The 14,069-nt window shown below is 36.6% G+C and overlaps 1 non-coding gene across 1 annotated transcript; it reads right to left on the reverse strand.

Moving 5' to 3' along the window:
- On the reverse strand, positions 1 to 106 carry LOC132275529 (U6 spliceosomal RNA). The gene has a single exon (XR_009470667.1). It is a non-coding gene; the product is annotated as a U6 spliceosomal RNA (small nuclear RNA).
- Between the last annotated feature and the right edge of the window lie 13,963 nt (positions 107 to 14,069).

The raw sequence follows: 14,069 nt of genomic DNA on the forward strand, positions 1-14,069 counted from the left end.
AAAATTTTGGACCATTTCTCGATTTGTGCATGTCATCCTTGCGTAGGGCCGTGATAATCTTCTCTACAATATCGTACCAATTTTATCGAAGGTCCCCAAAGGGAACTGTCCTAGCATGGTTTACCTTTGAAACAAACACATTCCAAAATCTACATTGCCAAAGTGCACTAGCTAGCCCCTGAAACAAATCATCGCAATGCATGCTTAATTGTTATTTCACCTATTGGGTTAGAATCTGTAATATTCTTGAATTTTGTCATTTTTCAATTTCTGGAATTTTTTGATTTTCGATGGTATTTTCGTCTTTTCATGTTTTGCGCGCCAGACATCGTGGGGTGTGCTGGGTGTGTCAGAGAGTTGTTTGGGACATTTCTTCGAGTCTATGACTCTTAGAAATGTATCGGTAGCCATTTCGATATTTTTTCATTTTTCAGACCGGAGAGTTTGAGTGGGATCCATTACCAAAATTGTTGTGTACGAGGGTTGCGTCACGAGTCCATTTCATTTCATGCATGTTTAGTTAGTGCATTTATGTGGATTTATGTTGTTAAGTGGTTGTAGTTAAATTGTAAATATATATATATGTGTGGTGGAAATTAAAAAGGGAAAAAAGATTTTTATTAAAGTGTGGGACCCATCATTGTTTTTCTTGTGGCCATAAGGCCATTTTGGCCTTCAATCTTTCTCTCTCTACGTAAATCTCTCTCCCCTTCTCATTTCTCTTCTTCTTCTTTCTTTTTCCTTCAAGTTTCAAGACTTAATTTCTTTCTCATCTTTGAGAGATTTTTGGTGTTGTTTGCGACAAGTCGGAAAGCTCCTTGAGGCCGTCGTTTTGATCGGAGCCAATCTCTGTTCGGCCACCTTTGGGGATTTCGAATTTCTAGGGCTTGGGGTGTAAATTTGGGGCTTTTCTTCAATTTAGAGGTAGGGGTGCTCTAATTGATGTTTTCTTTGATCCTTTGTGAGTTTTCCCTTTAATTTGATTCTAAGCATGTTTAGTTTTAGCAATTTTGCCTATGTTATTGTGATTGTATATAAATAAGGTGATGGATGTATTATATGTGTTAATTGAACCTATGATTATGATTATATACTTGATGGTGAATATACATGCTTAGTATTAACATTTTAGATGTCCCATGATTTTTAATTGTGAAGAAATGTGATGTTGAAATTATGAAAATAAATGTTAGGATTTCGCTTAATAGTGCGATTATGATGTAAATGTAATGTATGGGATTTAGTTGTTGAATTTAGCATTTGGGAGCATGATGCATTCATATATTCATTGGGGAAAGAAAAGGGAAAAGTTTGTTTATAAACAAATGGAATTGTTTTTAGGGAAAGTTTTTTTTTTTAAAGTGTTACGAAAACTGGACGCCTAAGAGGCGCCTAGTGGCCCGTGGTGTTAGTGTGGTCTAAAGGGACTTAGGAAGAGACCTTAGTGTGGTTGAGCTAGCTAGGCCGGATACAACGCCTTGGAGGTGTCTTGTGGTCGTGGATGGTTAGCCAATCGTCCTCTCGTGATGCCTTGGAGGCACCTTAGGTCGGGTCATACTAACGGTTTGGAAGGTGAAACGAATTATTTCGGAAATGGGGAACGACATTGGCATGGCATTGCACTTCATTGCGTAAGTGGTGTAGATGTAATTGGATGACATTTATTTACACTTAACATTTTGGTTGTTGATGTGCATTCCCTATGGCATGACCCCACTTACTTTTACCTATTCTTTGGCGTGGATTCACAGGGTCATAAAAAGTGTGTCTTAGACACTTCCTACTGAGCATTTTGTTCATCCCTTTATTATTAACGTTTTTCAGGGTATGGGAAAGAAGTGGCGGACGACATTCCACCACAAACTTAGTTCAAAGATTTGAAGTTCTTTTGCTACTTTTGTGCACTTATACTCATTTTTTTGTAGAACCTCATTTTGAGAATGTATCCATTTTGTATAGCATTGCCATGTACTGTAAATACTGTAAATATAGCACTAAACAGTAGTTTGATGTAAATTCATAAATATGTGGGCATGCTGTAATGAATGGGAAATATTGACATACATATATATATGTTTTATGTAATCTTTGATGTTTATAATTGTAGAACGTTGTGCATTATTGCCATGAATTTGGAATTTTGGTCGTGTATCAGGTTTGGTGTAGTTTGGCTCACAAAAAGCCCAGAATTTTGGACCTTCAGGCTGCACATAATAGCATTCCAAGGCATGTCATCCGACTGACAGACTATTTCGTAGTATTCCAAAGAGCTAACTGATGGAAAACCTAGCTTGTTTCTACCGGCCGAACTTCACCATCGGTCGACCGAAACTCTATCATCAGTCGGCCGACACCCCATCTTCAGCCGGCTAACAGTCCATTTTGTAAAAGTCCCGAGAGCATAAATTTTTGGGGATTGTTTCAGCCCACTGATCGACCGACCCTGTGGATCAGCCGGCTGATTATGAACTTTCAGCCAGGTGACAAAAGGCCATCAGCCAGTTGACCTTGCCTTTTAACCTCTATTTTAACTTCTCCTTCTAAGCTAGTTTTAGAAAGGCTTTGGACCCTTGAACGATCTGTGTATTCCCAGCGACCATAAGAAAGGACGAGATTGCCCTTAGTTGACCTCGGGTTCGGGTAAGGACCCGGTTAAACGGTTCGGTCCCACGAGTTCAGGTTGTTACAAAATCCATAAAAACTATACCCCAAACTTTGGTTAAATTTGTCGTAAGGTCTATAATTCTTATGTTCTTCAACTTGTTCTATAGAGGCACATGTTGGGAAACGTGCAAGTTTTTATAACTTTTGAGAGATTTACAATCACAGATCTTGATTCATCACATAGAGACAAGTTTTATACAAAAACATATAAAAGATGGTGTATCATTCAATAAACAGATTGAATTCTTACATCAAAGGTCTGAGTAAATCTTTTAATCTTTCCTCTAAAGTAAATGTTCTCACTTATTGTAGATTACTTTAGCAAGATCCTTTCTCCTTCTTCTTGATTATGATCTTCCCTTTAGGAATCACCAATATGCCTTAATGAATGATCTTGGAATCAAGGCTTGTGGTAGCCTTCTTAAAAAGAGAAAACAAACCCTAAAATCTAGAGAGAGAAAGTGTATTCCTTTTTCTTGTTCTAAAAGTCACCCTTAAAATATACATGGACCCATGTATATATAGGAAAAATAAAAATAAGAATAAGGAAACAACAAATCATTCTCAATCTCTAAATCAAATTTCTCAATTCTAATAGGACTCCAATATCAACTTGGGCTACTGGTGAGAATCCTTTGGGCTTACTATTTTCTTGGCTCCTATAAATTAATAATTGATCCGGTCCATTAAACCATGGACCCAATTCAATTAATTCATAAATTAATTTCTACTCCACTAAAAGAAATTAATTGCACTCCAATTAAATAGTAAATAACCTCTAAGTCAATGTTGCACTTTGACCCCTCTATACATAATTATTTATCGGATAATTAAAGCCATCAATCCGATAACATAATTAATATAATTATTTTGTTATCTTTGATTATTTCTGGCTTGATCACAATAAAATATTTATTTGACAAAAATAATAATTTACTAAATAAATATATATAGAAAACATTTGTCTAAAACATACGAAGGCCTTCGAATTTAATTTGTGATCAACCATAATCAAAACAAAATAAGTACAAAAAGCACTGATGCAAATATTAAGAATATAGACCTCTAACTATTAATTACATAACTACCCAAAGTGCCGATCTAAGGATCACGAGGTATCCGCCGAACAAATCAAAGTAATTATTAATTAATAAAATAGTCTATACTACTCTCATGCTTGAGAGTCAAAAACCATGACCGTGATAAAAAGCAATTGCATACGACAGCTCTCGCAATATATCTCAATCTATCGTGGACTCGGTTCAAGTCTTAACTAATTAAATGTCCATTTATAATTATCGACTTTGAACCATTTATGATTACTAATTTATAAATTAGTATTAATTGCCATTACATACATATATAAATTTATCTTGTTATTAAGGGGACACAATCAATTCCATAATGTATCGAAAAATAATACATTCGATTCACCAATTGTATAATGCTTTAATAATAATATTCAGATAAGGAACTATGACTTTTACAATCCAAAATAAGAATTTGCTATGCTAGGGCACACATATCCCAACAGCTCCCACTTGCACTTCTAACCAATTCGAATCACATCTAACTCCCATGTTCTCCATATGACGATCAAACATCTTGATCGGTAAAGCCTTTGTGAATGGATCAGCAAGGTTATGTTCTGATGCAATCTTGGCTACAAGTATATCTCCTCGCTTTACTATATTACGAACCACATGTTGTTTCCTCTGAATGTGTCTTGTTCCTTTATGAAATTTTGGGTCCTTTATTTGGGCTATAGCCGCACTATTGTTGCAATGAAGCGTCATAGGCCAATCTATATGCTCCACAACCTCCAGTTCAATTAGAAAGTTTCTAAACCAAACAACTTCTTTTGCTACCTCAGAGGCTGCAATGTATTCTGCTTCCATGGTTGAGTCAGCAGTACAACCCTGCTTGACACTATTCCAACTAACTGTCCCTCCATTGAACTTGAACACATATCCAGATGTAGATCTCCTGGCATCTGGATTTGATTGAAAATCAGAATCCGTATATTTGACTGGAACTAGATCATCACCTCCATAAACGAGCATGAGATTCTTAGTTCTTCTAAGGTATTTTAAGATATTCTTCACAACTGACCAATGATCAAGTCTAGATTGGACTGATATGTACTAACAATCCCTACAGAGTAGTAGATGTCTGGTCTGGTATAGACCATGGCATACATGAGACTACCAACTGCCGAAGCATATGGTACCCGCCTCATTTGCTCAATTTCCTTATCAGTCTTGGGAGACTGGTCATTAGAAAGAGCCAATCCATGTCTAAATGGTAAAAACCCTTTCTTAGAGTTTTTCATTCCAAACCTGGTCAGAACTTTATCAATGTAAGACTCTTGAGACAAGCCTATTTTCTTTTTAACCCGATCTCGCATAACCTTGATCCCAAGAATATAGCTTGCATCTCCAAGATCTTTCATCTCAAATTTTTTGAACAACCACCTTTTAACTGATGACAAAGCCTCTACATCATTACCAATGAGTAAGATGTCATCAACATATAAAACGAGAATCATGATGACATTACCCTATTTTTTCTTGTAAACGCAAGGTTCAAACACGTTTTATTCAAAGCCAAATAATTTGACTGCCTGATCAAAACAAATGTTCCATGTGCATGAAGCTTGCTTAAGTCCATAAATGGACCTATTCAACTTACATACACAATCCTGACGACCTTTAACCACGAAACTGTTTGGTTGCCTCATGTAGATGTCTTGTTCAAGATGGCCATTTAAAAATGCCGTCATAACATCCATCTGCCATATCTCATAGTTATAATAAGCACTAATGGCTAAAAGAATGCAAATAGATTTAAGCATTGCAACTGGTGAGAATGTTTCCTCATAATCAATACCTTCACATTGAGTGAAGCCTTTGGCAACCAGTCTAGCTTTGAATGTCTCAACATTCCCATCCATTACTCTTTTTCATTTGTAGATCCATTTATAACCAATGGGCTGAACCCCACTAGGAAGTTCTACAATATTCCAGACTTTGTTAGAATATATAGATTCCAACTCTGATTTCATGGCATTTTTCTAACAATTTGCATCTATATCGATCAACGCTTCCGCATAGCTAACTGGGTCCGACTCATGCTTATCAGGGACAGTCTCATAGACCTCACCCAAAAGCGTGAGTTTTTTGGGTTGGATGATAGTCCTCACACTACGCCGAAGGACCGGTGCAGGAATTGTAATACCCTTAGTTTTAAAAAGGATAAAATTGGAATTTCAATTATTTTTATTGCATTTTTATGTGACTAGTTGCTTAGGTGTTTAACGACTTAGGTTTTCTATGGGCCAATTAAATTACAGTCTAGGGTTTTAAGTAGACTTAGGTTATTTTTATGCCTATAAATGCATGGTTATAATTTGTATCAAGGGTTGGAAAAACCCTATTCACGTACCAAAGATACAGAGAGAGAACAAAGAGCAGTTGTGAGGAAACTGAGCGAGTCTTAAGAGGAATTATACCAGAGAGGACCAAGGAGGTTGATTAAGGATTAGAGACGGAGTAGTAGGAAGCTTAACAGCGTTCAGAATTGCCGGAAAACTTGGAGACGACGCTGGGATTTCATAACTGAAATCACAGGCAAGTTCTTCTCTTTCTCCTTCCCTCTGACTTGTGTTCTGTGCACCTAGGTAGCCTCTAGGGTTAAATAAATCATAAACTGGAACTTACATGTTTATTGTATGATATAGTGATGATCTGGTTGTCTTGTAATCAAATATGTTATAATTTGTGCATGTATGTCTCAGTTTTGCTACTTATGGCATGTTAATTCTGTTGTAATTTGAGTTACTGTATTTGCTTTTAACTACTGTAAATTGAACCATGCATGACTGTGGTATGTTATGTTTGATTGTCTGTGATCAATGCAATTAGTTTGAAAACATCCTGATATGTATAGTTTTGTGTCGTCTCTGTTTTGGCAAAAAAGGGGCCACTGTTTTAATTTTGTTTTAAATCTTACTGCATCAAACTAAGGTCTAAATTAATACTAGAGGTAATTTAAGGTCTGTAAGTTCAATATGGAGGAAGAATAGTAAGGTGCAAGTGGCCGGAGACGGAGGGGATGAGCTGAAACGAAGCAGCAGGAGACTAAAGGCTCTCAAAAAGGGGTGAGAACTGGCACCATAAATGTGGGAGCCGGCTCCCACACATGTAGAGCCGGCTCCAAGGACTCTTGGAGTTGGCTCCAGGCTGCAAGAGCCTGCTCCTAAAGTTTGGAACAGGCTCCCTCTTCAATTTACGTTCTGTTTTATTTTTTTTAGTTTTTATACATACTGTGTGTTACTGTTTGGAGCATGGAGATATTTCTGATTATTCTGGGACTATCCAGAATGATTAGGAGGGTGGTTTTGGGTATCATTAAGACTCTAAATTAATTAAAAGTCAGTTCTAAGCACTTGGTACAAACAGTAGAAAATTAGTGGAATTATGTTTATTATTAACGGATGAAAGATGGATTAATTGCTTAACTAATTTCTAGCAAAATAATGGGATGTGGGATGTTTATAAAACCTATTTTAAATGCATGGTAGGGTTCTCTGTATATTTATTTTGACCTAGACATGCATTGGGAGGTTAATTGTCAAATTATTAAACTTTTTCTGCAATTTCTTGGATTACTGTTGGAGTTTAATTGCTAGAATATTAATAAACATCTTTGCAATTATTTGGATTTTGGTTTTGGATTGTAAATTGCTAAACTGTTATGTATCGGTTGTAATTTACATGGTTTTGGATTTCAATTGCTGAAATACTAAATACTCTTCTGCAATTATTTGGAATGGTTTTGGACTGTAAATTGCTAAACTATTATGTAATTGTTGTACTTTACATGGATATGGAGGATTGTATGCACCGGTATGGGATGGTGACATACTAGGTATGGTTTAGCTCAAAACGCTAATTCCTACCTTATGGATTTTAATTAGTGAACAGTTTTACCTGTTCAGTCAATTATTTGGATTTTGTAGATTGTATGCACTGGTATGGGACGGTGGCATATTGGGGACAGACTGATTTAAAATACTCAGTCCTACCTATTTTGGAATATGGGTACGGGTTGTTAAATAAAATCCTCCTTATATATATGAGTCGGTGCGGTTGAATCCGCCGAACGATTTACTGGATTTCTTATAGATGAATGTGAACGGATTTTATATATATTTTTATAGTACTGTGACATAAGCTTGAGTCTCATAGTCGATGGTTAGGGAGCGTATATGCAGTTGGATGCATAGCTAGCTATGTTGGTTGAGGTATACCCTGTTAGGCTTAGGTCGTCATGCCCACTCAGGTGCGTATTGTATGTTGCCTTCTGTTCAGGTTGAGACCCTCAGCATAGTCTAGTGAGAGTCCTGTAGTGTGGATATATATTTATCTATTACGGACTAAATAGATATTATTGAGATATCTAGGGTGTATCTGCGTATCGGGTCATTGTTTGGATCGCAGTTAGAGAAGAATTTGCATGTGGGCCTGACCCACTTTTATTTTTACAGGTGTTCGTTAGTTCCAGTCTTAGAGCTGGATCTTGCTGAGCAGATACAGTCATTCACTCCACCGATGCTATAGGACTTTGTTTCATATTTTAGGCTTTGGTTTTATTTCCAGTCATCTGAGTTCAGTGGGATATTTTAGGGGTCCACTAGAAAGATTCCCGAGTTGTATAATTTGGAGAACAATTTGTATTCGTGGAGGATCAGTTGTAACAAAATAGTTTATTTATCAATGGAATTAATTATTCTGAGGTTTCAATTATTGGATTATCATTTTAGTTTTCATTTCAGCAAATTTTATTTATCTCATTTGTTTTAATTGTATTCTATGTTCGATTATTGCTAATTGGTTTGATATCCTCGGGTAATCGGGCGTGGGCCAACCCGCATCCGTAAATCCAGGGGTATCACAGTTGGTATCATTGCACTCCAGGTTCTAGTATCCTTAGGTGTGTTTTCGTTATAGGACTTCCGCGTTGCGTCTCTTAAAACTTAGAACCATATTAGGATTCGTTGTACTATATTTACGGTTCGTTTGGAGGAGTTAATGTCAATTGAATTTTGTAGATACAGAGAGGTTGACACTAGGAGGAGGATAGGGTTCACGACGAAAGCGATACAGACCTAAATGAGTAAAGGAGTATGTTGTCGAGTTCTTTCCCAGAAGCAGAACTTGGGATCGAAAGTTTAGTCCCAAGGTGGACATTACTTAGAAAGTATACGCCAATGAGGGATTAAAGTGTAGGTGTTAGGTCACCACTTATCGGGACTAACATAACTTCAGTTGTTTTCAAAACGAAGACAAGCGAAGAGTAGGGTTCTGAAGAGGATCCTAAGTGAGGAGATTTCAGTGTCTCCAAGAAAGGGGATATTAAAGCTTGAAGATGAAGGATCGCACGGAGGTGATCTCACTCACCAGCAGTATGGTGCATGATACTAGTAGAATTGGTGTAGATCAATCTACATGTGGATGAATTTTTGTGTCATCTTTCAGAGACTCAATTGAAAAGTACTCTTTAGGTGGTTGGGAATCGGATAGAGTTCTTATCAGAACAAAGACATGATTTTATATCACATTCTGGAGCGAATAGGGATTAGGTTGTGACGTTTAACGTTGCATTGTAAAGCCACAATAGATGGGTTGCATTCCGAGTATAAGGAAGATGAGGGTTAACCGTTGGATATTTGCTTAGGCAAAAGAATGTTACTTTTAAGCTATAGTTACAGACATGTTTCAAGGTTGGATGATTACCAACGAAACTACGAAATGAACTTTTGTGACATAATTTGGGAACTTGAGTTCAAAGGAGGTTTTCTTCTCTAGAATGGAGGATGTCTTAAGTAGAAATTATATTTTGGTTGTTTTGTTGCATTGTGTGTATCTATGTGTTTGATTTTGTTATTTTGTGTTGTATTTTGATATTATGTGTTTCATTTTGTTGTTACGTGTTTCATTTTGTTAATTTGTCCGAATTGGGAGTATGGAGTGGTTGGGGACACAAGTATGTGATCAACCAACTATTATTTTGATGACATGGATAATAGCGCTATGTACGATAGGATTTGTAAATAAATGGTCATATGATTGGGTAGAAACACAAACTCCTAGCCAATCTATTGGACTTGGATGTGCGTCAATAGGGTACATTAATTGGGATGGGATAGTTTAACTACCAATAAGAGTCAAATAATCTACAATGAGTAGTTGGATATGCTCTACGCTAGGTAGGGATTCATTTTAAAAACGCCATAAGAATGGTGGTTGTGAATGTTTCGGGGGATTCGTGAGGTTGTGGTAGGTAAAGATCATTGTAATTCCACTACGGTTCGGATGGAGGATTTTGGGTTGGTAGGTACTTGTTAGAATGACGCCAAAAGAGGATAGTAGGATGATTAAATCTTTATCAGTCTATTTGTAATCAAGACATGATTTTACGAGGGTGTCATTTAGAGGAGTTGCTGGTATGCACTTGGAGGAGGAACCAAAGTTTCTACACTATACAAAATGTGGAAATTTTTTAGGGTCCTAATTTGCAACAATTAGTTGTTGCTAGGATATTGATGACTATATGGAGGATGGGAAAAGTTTCATAAGTTTTAGAAGCGGGATAAGGAGTCAAATTGACACTACTTATTATAAAAAGGTAGGGTGTGTCGAAGATAGGATGGTGATGCCGGTCACCTATCATAAGGAAGCGATACACAGTGTGCGTGAAAAAGTCATACTGCATGGTTAGCTTATGACAATGCTCCAAATTAAGTATTGGGTGCAGACGGAAGTTGGTGGTACCAGACTAATGGTACTTTTGGTAGACAGATTTGGGAGGAGGCTGCCGGAATTGAGGTTCACAACACATAGTTCTTTCTTCATTCTGGTGGATAATATGATGCACCCACAGTCTGGAGCAGTTTTTGAGGGTCAGGAGAAGGGACAAAGTGGTTTTTCTTCCAGTCTAATAAAATTAGATGGTCGAGATGGATCATCAGAGATCACTAAATCTTTGTAGTCATTTTTCTATACTAAGGTGAAAATGATAGAGCATCATTACAGATTTAGTTGAGGGTTGATTTCTAAATTAAATTAGCTCAGAGCTTGTTTATTTCGAACTAGTGAAATATCAGTTCACATGAATAGAGGGGATTATAAGATGACTTAGATGCATCAACGTGGTGATGTGCACTTTGCGTTAAGTTCTGTTTGGTGGAAGGGAACATGGATGAGGACGCTCGTAACAACTGATAGGAGTTTTCGGTTAGTTGTGACATTGGGAGTTGGGGTCTTAGTTTATATACTAATGACACTTGCTTTTACCAAGGAAATTAAGGGGGTCAAATTCAAATATCAGAACTGACCCTGGAAGCGGTGTTACCTTACTTGGATAGAGCTTAAGGTACTGGAGGATTAATTTCTGTTAAGGTTGTTGGAGTGAGTGTGACGTGAATTTTCATCACTTCTTCTCAATTGCACTCGGATGATTAAGGAACATCAGGACATCAAATGTCCATTCTAGTAAACAGGTTTAGAAAGAGAAATGTATATAACTGTCTAAACGAGTAACACCAGTTAGAAAGATAACCGGAGATCATTGAAGATTTTTGCCATTGCCTAAATTAAAATGGGAGTAAGACTAATCAGGAGTGGGTGGTTGGTAGAACTCGTCGATATCTATTGGAATTTTAATTCCATACGGATTAAGAGTGGTGGATTAAGTAAGTTTGCTGCTCGACCTAATTCTCGAAATGTTCATTTTTGGACTTCGTATTAGTTTTACATTGCACTGATAATGGAGGTATAGCTGTGCTTCATATCTCTCGCCAGAGGATTGGATCGAGAATGTACATTAAATCATGGAGGAGATACTTAGGATAGATATCCTAGTTTATGGAAAGTTGGAATGGATTGCGTGCGGTTTGGTGGCGGCAGTCCGATTTTGTAAATCGTTACACTCATTCACTAGAGTTTTATATCAGGAAACAGTTGATTGGGATGTCTTCCGTAGCGGAAGCAAAGTGTTTTTGCGGAAGGTTAGTTTTTATGTCTTAAAATTGACTTTGCATGGATGGTATTTCCCATTTAGTCGGTAGTCTATCGATTAGTTTTATTAAAACATTGGGATTGGTTGCATAGATGTTGTACACATCTGTGTTATGGAACTTAGTGGAATATGGATCTATACCCTGTCTCAAAATTTGTGTACAGATGAATGGTTGCTCAGTACAACTTATGTGTTGGGTAGTTTTTGTGTGTCCTTTATATCGGACCTATATATTTTCTTTAAGATTTGGAATTTGGTGGAGCTTATACATAGAGGTAGAGTCCACAACAGAATGAAAATGAATTTTAATAATCAATAATTCAAGGTTCGTGAATTCAGAGGACGAAATTCCTTTTGTTAGGGGGGAAGAATGTAATACCCCTAGTTTTAAAAAGGATAAAATTAGAATTTTAATTATTTTTATTGCATTTTTATGTGACTAGTTTCTTAGGTGTTTAATTGTTTTATTTGATTTAAATTGTTAATTACGTATTTGAATGTTAAATTAAATGTGTTGTTTTATTTTTAAATGAACCTGGGCTTGGATAGGATTAACGAACTGTTTGGATGGAATAAATGGGTACAGTTTTTACCCATGGAAGGATATATACATATATATAAGGGTATATATGTATATAGGGTTAGTTTTCATTATTGGTATTTATTAATATACATATATTTATTAGTTGTTTTTATTAATAAATAAGTTAAATAAATAAGCTAAATATTTTGTTTATGCAAGTAGGTTTTCACGTATGTTTTAGGGGTTCTATATTGATAGCCGACAGAATATGACTTAGGTTTTCTATGGGCCGATTAAATTACAGTCTAGGGTTTTAAGTAGACTTAGGTTATTTTTGTGCCTATAAATACACGGTTATAATCTGTATCAAGGGTTGGAAAAACCCTATTCACGTACCAAAGATACAGAGAGAGAAACAGAGAGCAGTTGTGAGGAAACTGAGCGAGGCTTAAGAGGAATTGTATAGAGAGGACCAAGGAGGTTGATTAAGGATTAGAGACGGAGTAGTAGGAAGCTTAACGGCATTCAGAATTACCAGAAAACTTGGAGACGACGTTGGGATTTCATAATTAAAATTACAGGCAAGTTCTTCTCTTTCTCCTTCTCTCTGACTTATGTTCTGTGCACCTAAGTAGCCTCTAGGGTTAAATAAATCATAAACTGGAACTTACATGTTTATTATATGATATAGTGATGATCTGGTTGTCTTGTAATCAAATCTGTTACAATTTGTGCATGTATGTCTCAGTTTTGCTACTTATGGCATGTTAATTCTGTTGTAATTTTAGTTACTGTATTTGCTTTTAACTACTGTAAATTAAACCATGCATAACTATGGTATGTTATATTTGATTGTCTGTGATCAGTGCAATTAGGTTGAAAACATCCTGATATGTATAGTTTTGTGTCATCTTTGTTTTGGCAAAAAAGGGCCACTGTTTTAATTTTGTTTTAAATCTTACTGCATCAAACTAAGGTCTAAATTAATACTAGAGGTAATTTAAGGTCTGTAAGTTTAATATAGAGGAAGAATAGTAAGGTGCAAGTGGCCGGAGACGGAGGGGATGAGCTGAAACGGAGCATGATGAGCACTGAAAAGTGCGCATTTAAACCCGTTAAGCTTAAGCATTCTAGTACCTTTATCTATCTTACTTTGCCGTTTTACACTTATTACGTGTTATTTATATTTTCGGGCACTAATCCCAAAATTGAGCTAACTCAGCCAAATAAGAGCTTAATTAAAGCAATCCTGAGATAAACCAAAGGAGGGAGCAAAGTGGAGAAAGCAAGGAGCAAAAAGGAATCAAAGTTGTGCAGCTGAAAAGTTCGATCGATCCAACTTAGAGTTCGATCGATCGAACATCTATGATCGATCACAGTACTTCTCGATAGATCCAACCTTGGCCTTTGCTGAAATTCCAAGTTTGATCGATCCAACATCACCTTCGATCGATCGAACCCTATTTTATCCTATTCAAATGATTGATCTTATCAACAGCTGTACGCCTACCAACCACTTTTGTCCTTTTCCCCATAAATATCTTCAAAATATCTCAGCCTTATCCTTATCCGGAGGAGTCAGACCACTTCGATCGATCCAAGATGCACTTCGATCGATCGAACCCATCTTCGATCGATCCAAGTTAAGGTTCGATCGATCGAACTTCCTCCAGCGAGAAAAAGTTAAAGTCCAGCTCATTTATTCCATCCTTCACCCAATCATTGGAGAATATGCCTTGCACGACCACAGCTCATCATAGGGTGTATTTGACCTACCTATATAAGGAATATGATACACTTT

Source organism: Cornus florida, unplaced genomic scaffold, assembly GCF_030987335.1.
Source record: "Cornus florida cultivar Cherokee Brave unplaced genomic scaffold, ASM3098733v1 CherokeeBrave_3.0.0_Hap2_Chr09, whole genome shotgun sequence".
In the NCBI taxonomy this organism is placed as follows: domain Eukaryota; kingdom Viridiplantae; phylum Streptophyta; class Magnoliopsida; order Cornales; family Cornaceae; genus Cornus; species Cornus florida.